Source organism: Primulina huaijiensis, chromosome 5, assembly GCF_012295235.1.
Source record: "Primulina huaijiensis isolate GDHJ02 chromosome 5, ASM1229523v2, whole genome shotgun sequence".
NCBI lineage: Eukaryota > Viridiplantae > Streptophyta > Magnoliopsida > Lamiales > Gesneriaceae > Primulina > Primulina huaijiensis.
In genome coordinates this window covers 416,494-432,077 of record NC_133310.1, presented here as the reverse complement: position 1 = coordinate 432,077, position 15,584 = coordinate 416,494, and the positions used below count along the sequence as shown (strand labels likewise).

At 36.1% G+C, this 15,584-nt stretch overlaps 2 pseudogenes; one reads left to right on the top strand and one right to left on the bottom strand.

Moving 5' to 3' along the window:
- Nucleotides 1–2,493: 2,493 nt before the first annotated feature.
- On the bottom strand, nucleotides 2,494–7,555 carry LOC140976078 (cytochrome c1-2, heme protein, mitochondrial-like; annotated as a pseudogene).
- A 713-nt stretch (nucleotides 7,556–8,268) lies between these two features.
- LOC140976079 (uncharacterized) lies at nucleotides 8,269–9,857 on the top strand (annotated as a pseudogene).
- The last annotated feature ends 5,727 nt before the right edge of the window (nucleotides 9,858–15,584 follow it).

Below are 15,584 nucleotides of genomic sequence, written 5' to 3'. Positions count from 1 at the left end.
AATGACATTTATGAGCACACACGGACCCCAAGACGGACCCATACACGGGGTCCGTGTCCAACATCACCGAGAATGAAAAAATTAGCGCACCGACACGGACCTTATGCCGGACCCCTACACGGGGTCTGTGTCCAATGTTTCCCGGAAAGATAATTAATCGAGCCTACACGAACCCCAATCCGGAGGCATACACGGGGTCCGTGTACTTGATATCAGATCCAAAATTTTGCGCAGATTCGGTGGAGATTTGGAGGAATAAAAGGGAAAAATAAAAGATTGGATCGGGACTTTTCAGATCGGGACTTTTGGGCAGCCGACTTTGGAGAGGAAAAAGGCGAGAACTTTGAGACTCTTGAAGGCGGCGCGACGGCTTGGGAGAAACGAGAGAAATTCGCGCACTTCACACGCAAGAACCGCGCACCATCGCTGAGATTTTCTCCTCCCTTATTTTCTTATTTTCGTTCATGAATTCGAATATTAGATTTGATTCTAGTTTTGAATTTATGGAGTAGTTTTCTTGTGATCGGGACCACGATAGAGACAAACTATTGATTATGTTCGTTCATTGGATGATTTGATTTATAAATGAATTTTATGTTATTGATTAATGTTTGCGTAATTTTCGTGCTCTTAATTTGGCCAATTATTTGCATGTTTGTTGTTTGATCTTGACTCGAAAGATTATAGATTAAATTTAACTTCAAAAATATTAATCAACACACGGTTAAATCGACTAGAAATAGTATTCGGTTTCAGTGTGCGATTTTAGGCGACAGCTGTGATTCCATCGTTGAATAATGCGTTTTTATTTGATTAAATTCAATTAGAAATAATTGGACCGTTAAATGAAAATAGGATTATAAATTCTAGAAATAGATTTATAGTTAATTCAGGGAATTTCATCGTAGCATCGAATAATTTGTGGTTAATTAATTTCAATGCGTGATAATAATCAAAGTTTTGACCGTTGTGTGTTCCCGATCATTTTGTTGAAATTGAAAATTTCTCAAGTTTCAATCCGTTCTGAAATTGCGATCTTAGTTATTAATTTAGCATATTTTAATTTAATTTAACTAGTTTAATTTATCATCAAATCACATATTATTGTTTGTTTAGATTAAATCGAATAATTTAAATCTTAGTACTTAAATAATAGTCTCTGTGGGATCGATATTTGGACTTGTCATCCATTTACTATAACTTGACTTAGTACGCTTGCTAGAATTTTTCTCAACCGAAATCGTCGGTAAGTGATATTGTGGAAAGCTGAGGACCACCATTTTACAGTTCTTGCAGAAGGAATAGGAAGCCAATCGTCGATCGCCCTCTGTTCCGCGGATCGATCATCCTCCTACGTTAAGTAATCGGAGTAGCTAATTAATCAAGGAGAGTTAAAACAAGGAAAAAAAACTGCTTAAAAACAAACTATTGATTCAACATTCAGCATGCTCGCAACAAATTAGCAGATAAATAGAAAACTCAGATTCAAAATAGACCGACAACAGAATCTTACATCTTCGAAATAGAAGTTATGTTCATTAATGGGAACTACGGCATCCATTTGATTCTTAGCTTCTGCAATGAATTTTCAGCCTGCAGAATTGAGGAGAGAAAAAAATGTGCTCGACGAAAAATCTCAAAGATTGACTTCTTTAAGAGAGCATGGACAAGATGATCACTGGCAACGCCGCGAGGAGAAAATGTGCGATGCATGGGTTGTATTTTCCAAGAAAATTCATGGGACGTTCTTGCTAGCGTATCCACAGCCGAGTTAACTAGGTGGACTGATTCCAATTAAATTAATATTTACTATGACTTCAAAAGTTGACTACAGAGACCACTTTTTTGGCCCTTCTCATATTCCCAAAAATAAATAAATAAAAATGTACGTGGAAGATATTAGGTTTTTAATCTTATTAAATAAAATATAATGAAACGCTGACGCAATCTACAATGACACAATTATCTTTTCCCTTATGCTTGTTTATAATAATTTAATAATATTTGATGCGAGATCATGGATTAACCAGAAAAAATAAATTGTTATAAATGGGCTACACAAATTCGGGGAAATATGCGAATTGAACAAAGTTAGAAGATCTATTTATTTTAGTGGATTATTTAAAAGTTGATCGAGCTCGTTATAAATAAATAGGGTAAAAGCCAATCAATGTTTATAATATATATATATGTGTGTATTATATATAAGGACTTATGAAAATGCTCGTTAAAAGAAACGCATTTGCTAGCCAAAAGAGCGTTTGATTTTCCTCNTTTTTCATTATCTTGAATTTTTATGATTTCTCCTTTGAAACATGATTAATTTTGNACATGCCCTAGATAGATGATTCCATTCCCCCGATCCCTTTTGTCAATTATGATATCCAAATTTTATGAAAGCCTCAATCACGTTATAACACCGTGAAATGTGGGCAAGACACAGCATACGAATGGCTCTCTATGTTTATCATGGAATTACACCATTCGACAAAAAAACAAGAAAGTCTCCATGCAAGTAGCATTCATCGTCCAATCCAAAACTCCAAAGAATGAGCATCATCTTATACATTATTACGCCAGGGACCACGCGTTAAATAAGGATATACCCTTTTATTCTCGGGCACTACTTTGCAATCTGGTTTACCACAGAAGATGAAACTAGCACGTGACAAAGCATTATTATTCGCTGATCTCAGATTCTCAAGGCAAAATGGACTAAGAAGAGTCTAGTTGACAACATCAAGAACCAGCTTTCGAGATTTGAGGACGGACCACTTCAACCGCCTGTAGTAACCAGCTTGAAGAAGTGCAAGCGATAGAACAAATATCCATTTGAATCCCATCTGCAATGGTAATATACCAATGTTCGGCGCGCAAAATGAAAAGAAAATAGAAAATCTTATGCTATGTTTCGAATGAAGGATTTTTCAAATTCTCGATTTCCATCATATATAAGGGCGCTTCAGAATTCAACGAATTTGAAATTTCTTTTATTTTACTTAATGTTTTAAATTACATCAAATCCAAACCACTTCATTCAAACATAACCTTAGGTTTGACATATGAGTGATCACCTACCAGTTTTCTCTCTTCCATTTCAGGCTCCGCGGCCCAGGATAAAAATGTCACAACATCTTTTCCCATCTACAAAGACAGGTAGAAGATAACTCAGATCATAACTATAGGCAATGCGTCCTAAAAATTGACGCGTGTACAAAGTAAAAAATGAAGAATCAACTAGTGAACTCACCTGAGCTTCTGTTGCAGGGGTACCGTCTTCATACTCCACAGCACCATCATTAAGCATTTTAGGCATAGCGATAGCTCCCCCAGGGAAGTAAGGATTATAATGCAGTCCTTCACGAATCTAGAAGAGGAGAATATAACAACTTGGAATATCAACAAACAAAGATGCAATCTAGAATTAAAAGGAAAAAAAAAAGCAGAAGAAAGGCGACACTGATAGAAAGGAAATCATCTGCAAATTTAGCTAATAACTGCACGCTTAGTTCAGGGATCAGATCAAGGCACATACAAATTGAAAACCCAGAAGAACTGAATATCGAAAAAATAGTGAAATTTCGAAAGAAACAATGCTCAAAACATAAATGACTGTCCAACTTCAAACTTTCTGCTGAATAAAGTGACATGTCCCACCCACTTGACCACAAGCAACCACATCAATATTGAAGTCTTATATCCATTGGTCCAACTCTCGGTTGTGAAATAATCAAGTATCAGTGCTTTAGGATGAAATGATTTGAAGCTATGAATTTCAAATTCATGAATCTAAATCCATTTAATTGCTTTGTTAAATAAATGTTGGGTAGATTACAAATTCATCCCTTGTTAATCAATGTAGATGCATTGGTGATTATGAAGGATTTGACTTCATTCCAAATCTCTCCCCAAATCAAATCTTCTCGTCTAAGCACAAACCTTAGAGAATATCGGCCAAGAGGCAATCCTGATGCATAATCGAAAGAGTAAGACTTACTGAAACACCAGCAGGAGGATCACGATACCCGGTAAGAAGTGCAAAGGCATAATTTTGACCATCGTGACGAGCCTAATAATTCAAAGGTTGTAAGTTAGCTGAGAGAGATGGTAAAAAGGAATTTTGAGTAAAATATTGGAAGTCAGAGGCGGGAAATACTTTGGTAATTAGACTTAAATCTGGAGGATAGGCCCCTCCATTAGCAAACCTAGCTGCTTGTTCATTTGCATATGGCTGAGGAAAACGATCGCTGAGTTTTCCAGGACGAGTAAACATCTCTCCCTCATCATTAGGTCCATCCACTACCTCAATTTCAGCTGCCATGGACTTAGTTTCCTCCTCTGTATAAGCCACACCGACCAAGTCACGATATGATATTAATGACATGGAATGGCAGGAAGCACAGACTTGTTGATAAACCTGGTGACCACGACGAATCCTGTTTAAAATTGATCAACAATTGAGAACAAGATGTGAAGGAGAACTTTAGAGTTCATTCATTCAAGATAAATAATTCAAGCAATTCTCCAATATAACATGAAAAGCAATACTGAATGTACTTGGAAAGGGAAAATCCGGACAATGAATCATCAAAGAAGAATACATATTTCCTGGAGACAAATATCTCAAAATGATTTCAGAATCTTGTAATATAAAAATATCGATGCACAACTTCCCAATGCCAAGACAGAATAGACTATTACATGGAAAATTACAGATAATACAGCTGATGAAGATATTTTCATGATTATAAAAGTATTTAATACCTAGTAGTCTAAGAAGAGCGGCATAAGATAAACAATACATGAAACATATTAGATAAATGAATAGAACTGAATCCACGACAATTACTCCTGACAAAGCTGCAATTGAGTGGAACCTTACGACAAAGCTTAATATGGCTCTGAAGATTGATTAGCCTTTAGATGATACTACTAAGCTAACAGAAGCAGATGAAGCATTGCCATGTAAAAGAAAACATTTAGAAGATATTAGCGAGCTAATGAAGAACTCACGAGGCATGGTCATATGAACTCAGGATGCCCTTATGGGGCCAGGGATAGTTAGGGGGTTCCAAACCGTGCCCAGCCTCGTCACAACTCACAAGATGACATTGTCACAAAACTTAACAGCCCTGATACACCTGCTCCAAAGAGGGCGACAGCTCTCAAGTACTTTGAGGTAGCGGATCCAATTTCTTCATGCACTTTCTTGGAAATAAGAGATGATAAAACAGGAGATGGCTGAAAGAGGGAACAATTAAATCAGTGGTACTTCAATATTTTCTTCGTCGAAACAAAATTTTTTAGCGACTCCAATGCTTCAAGTTTTGGTCAATAAGCAAACCACTTGATGCTTTTTCATTCACACATTACAAAAGCAGAAATTCATTAACCTAACTCATTTACTCAGTTGGAAAAATAGTAAAATGATATTCTGGAGATTAACAGGTACAAGACTAAAATGCTACTCTTTAGAGGGGATCACAATAATAAAAAACTTCTAATATGCTCCCATTCCACGTTGTTTTATCTAGACGCACAAAGTTTACAAAGCATAAACTCAATCATTATTAATCACAGGGAAGATCAAGAGAAATTCAAAAAGAACTAAAAGAATAGAACCTTTATAGTAGCTTGTGACTGAAGTCTCTCACTCAGCAACCGATAAAGCGCACTACCTCCAAACATCTTAAATCAGCACTCTGTTTATAGAGAAATGACCAACAAGGGTAAAAAATCAAATACAAGATAAACAAACTCCAACTAAGAGTGGAAGAATAATCTCTCTCATCGACAGCAACTGAACATTCAAGAACCATTACACAAAGGAAGGGAAAGCATTACTTTTGCAATTACATATTACGGAAAATGAGCAGCATCTTAGCCCATATCAAACTTGGAGAGCAGATACAAACAGTAAGCAGTCATCAACCAAAATCCACAACCCACGTTTATAAAATCAACAATAAATCGGAAATATCTAACTGTTTCAGATGGAATATCCACTTTTTTTAAAAAAATCAGAGATGTTTTTGGGAGAGCACCCTCAAGTATTTCATAAATTCTCAGTTGAGACCAAAAATTGACAGAGGATACTGTTCGACAAATACAGGTAATAGGTATCCTATCTAAGTACATGATGATAATTCACAGCCTTCACAAATATTGCAGGTCAATTTTCAAACTGGGGCCCATCTTTACTATTAAAAAAAATTCAAGCCTTCATCTTTCTTGATTCACTTAGCTGAAGCCTGACATAGAATATGTACTAGACCAAGTGATTTTTAAATCAACTCTTCTTCTCTATTTTGAAAAGCAAGTGCATTGAAAGAAATCTGTTTGAAAAAATTAGATGAAAGATTACAAATTATAGCCACTTAAACCTAATTCAGAAGGTGATGATCCTCTTGATTCACAAGGACAAAGCAAGGACATTTGCAATGATTTTCTACAATGATATCATTGATTGGGTGATGTTGTAGAAGATGGGCTACAGAATGAATCCTAACGTATTCAACTTCCAGCTTTCCTGGACTCTTCTTGCATTTAAACCAAATAAACGTTCCAAATGCTTGCATTCATTGCATGTGGAACTAATTCAAAGGACTGCAGGCTTGTTGACGAGTATTGAAAGGTTACTATAGAATCAAGATCTAATTTCTGGTGAATTCAATAAGTTTTTGAGTCCCATGATGCAACCTTTTTTAGCAACACGGTTATTTAAGCAAAACATGGAAAGATTGCTGACTCTAATCACTGGTTTCCGGATCTAGCCTCAGTTTCTACTGGGCTTATTCAGAAACCCTTGCAATCTTATTCGGTATTCCTACCTCCTTTCAAACGCAAAACTAGAAAGAAATTGTCGGGAAGATCACAATGAATTGACACTCTTAAGTTCTGCTTCTCTCTTGCTATCAGTTAAGGCACTGCCAGACCTCATATTCATTGTAGACCGACTTCAGGTTAAATAGAAAGAAGAACCATCTGGTTCCCTGCCTACTGGAGACCCATGCAAAAGCCATTTACAACGAAAGTTACAAAAGATGGACAGCAACTACTTTGCAGCGTTGGTTTTCACGAACAGCGAAAACAATAAGTGTCATCTGACATCATGTAAATTGTATAATAACAAATAAATAACATCCCACAAATTCTAGTGTCTACCTAGCTAAGACCAATCCTTCCCTACAAGATGCAGCATTTCTTTTACGCAGAAAAACGGAGTCTTCGTTAATCAGCTCGAATTGGAATTGTTAAAAACACAAATCCACCGCAATATTTTTCATGTGTCCGAAAACATTTCCATAACTTCCTATGAGCTGAAAAAAAAAACCACAATTTCCAGCAAGAACGACACTCATCAAGAACAAAATACAAAGACGATTACGTTTGTACAAACTCACACAGATCGAAAGGAGTAGAAAACTCACCTGTAAATAACGGAAAAACCTGTCGTCGGCGAGCCGGCGAGGGTAGGGAGATCAATGATTAAATGGGAATGGGACGAGCTTTACAAACGATTTGTTGATGGGAAATTTTTTCTGCGTTTGGGGAAGACAGAAAGGAACCAAAACACTTTTTTTTTTCGTTTGAACGGGCTGGGCTTTGTATGGGTAGGTTTAGACAACAAATGGGCTTCAATAGATTTTGAAACAGAGCCCATTTCATCTCAGCTCCAATTCTTCTTTTGTGTACACGTATATGTTCGAATAAATGATAAGTTTTTTAGAATGCAAAAAAAAAATAAAAAAAATAAAAAAATAGTGGGGCTAAGTTAAATATTTTGATTTTTTTATCCACGAGTGAGTGTATTGGCAAGATTCCTCACTTCAATGCTAGGCAAAACTTCAGCAATTTTGGTTGGTTGGGGTCATTCAATTCATTTTATTTCCTCCATTTCAATTATAGTATATTAATTTGTCATTCGATTGGGTATTTATTTATTTGCCAAATTCTTTGAAAACTTCTTGTCTCTTTTATTATTAAAATATTTTTATTATACATCTTCTTATTTATTTACAATTATTTTCTAAAATAATTGTCCCAACTGAACAAATACACGATTGTTTTTGTAAGTAATTATCCAAAACAAAATCTAATACATTATTATTTTACAACACGTGTCAGCTTTACTTTTAAAAAATTATTTGTATTACTGATTTTTTTTTCTCTCTCTCTCTCAACGCTCCCACACACACCGCAGGCATGCTCTTTCTTCTTCCACGGAAAAAAACAAATTAGGGTTTTCAGGATAATATGAGTTTACTTTGTGACAGTTGCTTCTAATGCAGGAAATAGAAAAACTATGGATTGGAAGAAGTCAGCAAACTTCCCCATGCACTCAGATGCCTTTTGTTTTCGTCAAGATGATGAAGATGGTTGTTTTACAATTATAGTCCTAATCACATAATATCCATATCATTTTACTTAGTAATCAAACTTCGCATTGCCCTCCCTTGTTAATATAGTATATCGTTTTTTATATTAAAAAAACAAAAAATTGTTGGTTCTTTGTATGTGTGATCATAATTGTTTCCATGGTCATTACTTTAATTTTTAAAAATTTAACTTATGGAGTGAAAATAGAATGGAGAGAATTTATTTTAACTGCTCATATAAACACCAACTTCCAGCGATGGTTGTCGATTTGCCAATTGTTGCAAGCGGGACACGTTGCAGCAATGGGTAGAGATATTTAAATAAAAAAAAGTGATTTTGTGGCAAAATTTCTTAACGACTCACACTATCGAATTCAGGTCCTTTTCTATACACACATAATGAATGCGGTGTGCCAATCACGTTGATGATCTCATTTCAATTAATTCAGTGATTGCTTGTTTCAAAATTGCTGTATTTTCATATGAATTTTTTTTTTGTTACTATATGTAAATATTTATCTTCTAAATTTATGTTACATGAACAAGAATGAGGAACGTGGTGGAAGTCAAACAGAATAGCGATGGCCGAATGATGTCAGAACCTGAAATGTCTCTGCCCCTTGTGACTGTTCCGACCTCTGAGTTCAATGAAGAGAATGGTGTAATGTGGTCATCTTCTTCTGACCGCCTCGAGCTACCCCAAAAGCCTTTCCACCAGTCGAATAGCTCTGACTCACCTTGTGTTTCCGAATCTGGTTCCAACATTTTCAACAAGCGGGAAGTCATACAATAGTTGAGACAACAATTGAAGAGAAGAGATGATATGTTACTTGAAATGCAGGATCAAATTGCAGAACTTCAGAACTCCCATAGCGTGCAGCTTTCACATTGTTCCCATCTTCAATCTTTGCTGGATGCTGCGAACAGGGATTTGTTTGATTCAGATAGGGAAATCCAGCGATTAAGAAAGGCAATTGCAGATCATTGCGTTGGACACATCACCTCTGGTGAGAAGTCACCAACTGTTCCCACTTGGCCAGCTGAGTGGAAGAATGGTCATACAAATGGATTCCAGGAAGTTGAAAAAAAATCGGATTTGCTAGAGAAAACCAGAGGGGATGGAGAAAGGATTGAACTTTTGAAGGGGGAAGTTAGTGAGTTGAAGGAAGTGATTGAAGGAAAAGACTACTTGTTGCAAAGCTACAAGGAGCAGAAATCTGAGCTCTCGATGAAGATCAAAGAGTTGCAGCAGAGATTAGATTATCAGCTTCCAAATATTTTGTAGGCATGTTCAATTTCTTGTTCATTCTTGTGTGGCTTCTTCACCAGTTCTTTGTTTTTCTCGCTCAATTTTGAAAATGCTCAATTCCTTTCAAGATTGTATAGATTCCTTAGGGATGTCCCCATTTTAAACAGTTTTGGAGTGTGATCGGTAGACTCGGAACTGTGCTGCTAGCAGATATAACAGTCATGAACATCTCAAATCACCTAATATTAACTGTTACAATAATTTTTTTAAAAAAATGGTAAAAGACATAGTCCACATATCGAATGATTTTTAGCTGTTTGTTGTAATATAATGAATGCCGATGTACACTTAGAAATGAAATTTCTTATACAAACACACTCTAAGTTAATTTTTATAGCAATATCGATATATACAAAGGAGGTAATAGGTATATGATTCCCATTGCGACCTTGAATTATTTTGCAGCTGACTATGAAAAACTTTACGGAAACTTAAAATTGGAAAAAACAATTATTGCCAATTAAAATTTAATTCTACAAATTTAAATGATATTTTGAGATGTTGAAATAAATACTGATTACGTAGTAGAATAAGTTGTTTAGTTTTAATTAATCAAAAGTTACACCTTAATAGCATTTATATATATTTTTTAATTTTCCCTATTGTAAATTCAAATTACTTTAAATGCCACAGTTTTTATGGCATTGTAAATCCAGATAAAATTATTTTTAAAAGATTTCGAATTAATTCAGATGTTTATGTGTTTGTCCTCTGTTCGTCCAGAAAAAATCACGAGCCTCTTGTCCATTCTCGTTGACTCGTGGCAAAATAATTTTGTAAGATTTATCTTTCATATTTCCATTTTTAGTTTTCTACAATATATTTTATTTGCAATCAAAATATATAATAATTATAACTAATAGCAAACAGAGTTGAAATTCATGAGTCGTTCTCCATTTACATATATTTGCGAACGCTAATATTTGTAATAAGTTGGAAGGAATTGAATGGATTTTCGATGTGTGAATAACATTCAAAACTAGTGCAATGATACCTTTTCACATCAGAGTAAAGGATAGGGAAATTGCGTCGATGGTGGCTGATATCTGGCAACGAAATGGTTTGGAATCAGAAAAGCAAACCGGCAGATTTCATTGTCAGAACGACGGTAGATTTTTTACATCAATGACATCCCATAAATAAAATTCCAGAAAGACTTCATCCTCCTCACTCGCTACAAGTGCAAATACGACGACGTGAAATGTAATGTCGATGCAGCTATCTTTTCTAACCCTTTCCACGCGGATTTTTTATGCATCCTCAGGCTCAGAGACACAAAAGGCTCATTGATTACTACTATACATGGAAGCATCACAGGCCAGAAATGGTGGAAGCATTGGGAATTCGGGAAGCACTGATCACTTGGTCAATGGTTTGCAAGTTCAAAATGTGATGATGAAATCTAACGCACAAGTAGTCGTTGGGGCTCTTAATGATTCAAGATCGGATTATTCAAGTTTTGGCAAAAATTTATCTTCGAATTTACCAAATTGTAGTTGAGATCGACGAATCAGGCAGCCCACACTCCAGCAAAAGTCGTTGCTTCTATGTTTGATCACGTAAGATGGACTTATCTATCCACTGCTTGTATTTCTGATATATGTTCACGACTCTCGTTTAATAATATACACATCTACTATATATTAAAAAAAAGTGGATGATTAATTTAAATTCTATTTTATTAGTTGCTTAAACAATAAAAATGTGAACTAATGTATTTTGCATGACTCAATCCAGATGTACTCCAACGCTTCGTATGATTTGTGTGATTGGATAACTGAGTAAAAAAAATTTAAATGGTTATTTATACAAATATAAAGATAGTTGATATAATATGATTAAATATACATTGTTTCGTATGAATGATTAGAAAATTGGGATAAATAATTGAGTGTTTGGTGTGATTGATTATAAAAGTAAAAAATTTAAAAATATACATTAATTTCCCAAGATACCCTCAATTGAACTTCTTTCCATACCTACGAAAAAAAAAAAAAAAAAAAATCACCCAACCCTTCATTTGTCTCCCAGACCAGAAGAAAACCTCATTATCTCTTCAAAAACCTTCGCATACAAAAATTGAGTTGCCTCAAAACATCTAATCATTCGAAGACGGTAGCCGACTTCACCAGCTTCATCCGATTTCGCGGTCGACTTTTGACGTATTTTTGCCTGTTTTTTTTTTAACAAATCAGTATATATCAAGTAAATTACAAATCACTATATATCAAAGTTCAGAAATTTTAATATCAATCGTGGATTTCAACATAGGTGTCGTTCTTTCAAATCAAATATAAGGTCATTTACCTATCATGCGATGAATTAATATATTATTTTTAAACATTAAAATTTATTATATATATATATATATATGTGTGTATAGTTCTATAAAAAATAGTCTTTAAAAGCTCAAATATAATGGGATACTTTATCTATAATGGAGAAAATTAGAAGTTTAGACATGAAAAAATTACTATACAAATCAAAAGATGATGATGATGATGATGATGATGATGATGATGATGATGATGATGATGATCAAATAATAATTAATGTCGTAGTAAACGATATATTCTAAAAATAATGTTAATTAAATTTCAATCATAAATTTTCACACAAGAAAAAAGGACTTTCAAGCAATTCGAGCGTTCGCTGGAACTTTCCTCGTTCATGTATCTGTTTTCTGTATTGGAACCATTGAACACGTGCGTTTTGTATTTTTACAGATGCAAAAATGTCCCAACTTTTTTATACAACAGATATGCAACTAAACATAATCAAAACCAATGTTTCTAAAGCTATACCACATTAGTTTCTGCAATCTGCTTCAGCTTGGGAACAACCGTCGCTATGTAAAGCAACGTTTAGTCAAAAACCGTCGTTATATTTAGCGACGTTTATTTACAAAACCGTCGCTTTATTAACCGACGGTCTTTCAAAAAACCGTAGCTTAATGAAGCGACGGTTTTTAATCTATCTAGTAAAAAACAACCCAGACATGATTTACAAAATTAATAATCTATTACGCTAAAATTCATAAATAAAATACTACGTTAAAATTCATAAATAAACTATTATGCAAAAATTAAATATTAAATTTTCTGTAAAGAAAACGCTTTAAAAACCTGAGTGCGCAAAGATATGCAGATCCACGTAACACTGGAAGATCACACCGACGAGCAAATCTACGAAATTAATACGAAAATGTCAGTACAAAATAAAAAGACCGAAAATGCGAAAAAATTGATAGAGTTTATTAGATAAGAAAGGTTGTAGCGATGGTTGTTGCCAAAACTGTCGCCACTAGCGACGATTTTGATTAAACTGTCGTCGATCTAGATCGGCGACGGTTTTCTCGCAACCGTCTCTATGTGCGACGGCAATTAAAATCTGTCGCTATTAGTGACGGTTTTAAATTAACTGTCGCCACTAGCGACGGTTAATGAAACCCGTTGCTTACTTTTAAGCCACGGTAGCCGTTGCTATTCCAACCGTTTTTACGTAGTGTTGTGAACAATAATTTATTATTTTAGGCTACATTTAGGACAACCGGTACAACTTCGACCAGACCCCCATCAAGTTCGGATCCAGCCCGATTTAGTTGTGTCCGAACAAGACATGTTTTTAGTTCCCGCCAAACATTTAATCGGTATAGGTTAGAGGAGAGGGTAACGCACTAACGCGTATATAACCTCACTAAACCCCTTAAAAAAGTTTCAGAAAAAAGATCAGATGGGATTTCTTCATGGATTGAGGCTGCTTTGGCTTCGCCGCGACTCGTCCCCACTTTGGATGCAAAAATGGAAGTACTGGGATGCGACCGTGGGTGTGGTGGTCGTGGTTGATTCCGCCTTCTCACTCCACGCGGCCGTGAAGAACTTGATGAATGAGAAGGAGCAAATTGAGAAACAGAATCAACGAGAAGCAGTGGCGAGAGAGTTGATGGAGATGACGAGAGAACAACTCGCACTGGAACAAACTCTGGTGGAACTCACCAAAAACTTGTCTATCGATGCACTCTCGATGCAAAAATTGTTGGAAATTTTAATAAAAATTTAAAGGTTGAATAAAAAATTGTGTCTCATGAATGTGGGAGTGTCTTTTGGCTCTCCACATTCTTGAGTTAATTGAAGAGTTTTGACTCTTCATATTCTTGAGTTAATGGGAAGATTAATTGAGTTAATTAATCTTCCATGACTCTTGGTGTGTATTTTGTGGCTTATAAATAGTGGGTTCATTTCCTCATTTCAAGTACATGAAATTTTCTCTCTTTCAAGCTCTCTCTTGCATTACATATTGTTATCTTTCCATTTGGCCTCTCGTAAAATCTCGGTGATAAAGTAAAGGTACGTTTTTAGTTCGCCGTAGTAGTGTCTCGTGCTAAGTCACTGCTGGTTGTTCCGTTGTGTCCTGGGAAACAGACGTCCGCTGAAACCTCGAAGCACATACCGGAGAGGGCGAATCTGTTTTAAGGAAACTGTACATGCTACAGGCCTCGGTTTGGTTTTGTTTTCTTTTACATAATAGTCATACTGTAAACATCACACTTGTTTCGGTTATTACTTTATCTCTACAAATTTGTTTTTACGTTACTGGTTTTAGCAATTTTTCTAACAATCTTAAAACAGATTACTCATTACGTGTTGTTTCAGATATGGCTACTGAAACCAGTGTGCAAAGGGAAACTGGTCATGTTGTCCCTCCTTAAGTTGTCCCTCATGGTACCCCACGTGCTGCTGTGGTTACTGTTCCAGCCAGTCACGGTGAAAAACCTGAGAAGTTCACTGGTGTGGACATCAAAAGGTGGCAGCAGAAGATGCTGTTTTACTTGACGATGCTGAACTTGGCAAGATTCCTTACTGAGGAGGCTCCTAAACTCAACGATGGTGAGGGAGATGTTGAATCTGTTAGTGCGGTTGAGGCATGGAATCATTCTGATTTCTTATGCCGAAACTATGTACTAAACGGATTGGCCGATTCGCTCTACAATGTGTTTTGCGAAAAGAAAACGGCTAAAGAACTGTGGGAATCTCTTGACAGAAAGTACAAAACCGAGGATGCCGGGGCCAAGAAATTTCTTGTTGGTCGTTTTTTGGACTTTAAAATGGTGGATTCAAAGCCGGTTATCAGCCAAGTTCAAGAACTCCAAGTGATTCTTCACGAGATTCACGGTGAGGGGATGACTTTGAGCGAATCATTCCAAGTGGCCGCTATTGTTGAGAAGCTACCACCAGCTTGGAAGGATTTCAAAAATTACTTGAAGCACAAGCGAAAGGAGATGAATGTTGAAGAGCTCATTGTTCGACTTCGTATCGAGGAAGACAATAAGAGCTCGGAAAGACGATTGTTTTCTCCTATTGCTGCTAAGGCAAATGTTGTCGAGCATGGTCAAAGCTCGAAAAAGAGAACATTTTCCTCTTCCAACAAAAGGTTGAACATGGGACCCAAGGGAGGCATTTCGAAGAAAAAGTTCTCCGGAAAATGCTACAATTGTGATGGTATGGGTCACAAGGCATCTGAGTGTAAGAAGCCGAAGAGAAACCGAGAGGCGAATGTGGTAGAGAACATTGCTCATGAGGTTTCGAACATGAATCTCTGTGCTGTAATATCAGAGGTTAATCTGGTGGGTTCTAATCCAAGGGAGTGGTGGATCGACACTGGTGCCACTCGCCATGTTTGCTCCGACAAGGAGATGTTTGCTACTCTTGAGGAATCTATGAATGGGGAAAAGTTATTCATGGGAAATTCCGCCACTTCGGAGATCAAGGGTGAAGGGAAAGTTATCCTAAAGATGACATCTGGAAAAGAACTGACTTTGAACAATGTGCTGTTTGTGCCTGACATCCGCAAGAACTTGGTGTCAGGGTCGCTTCTTAACAAGCATGGTTTCCGCATTG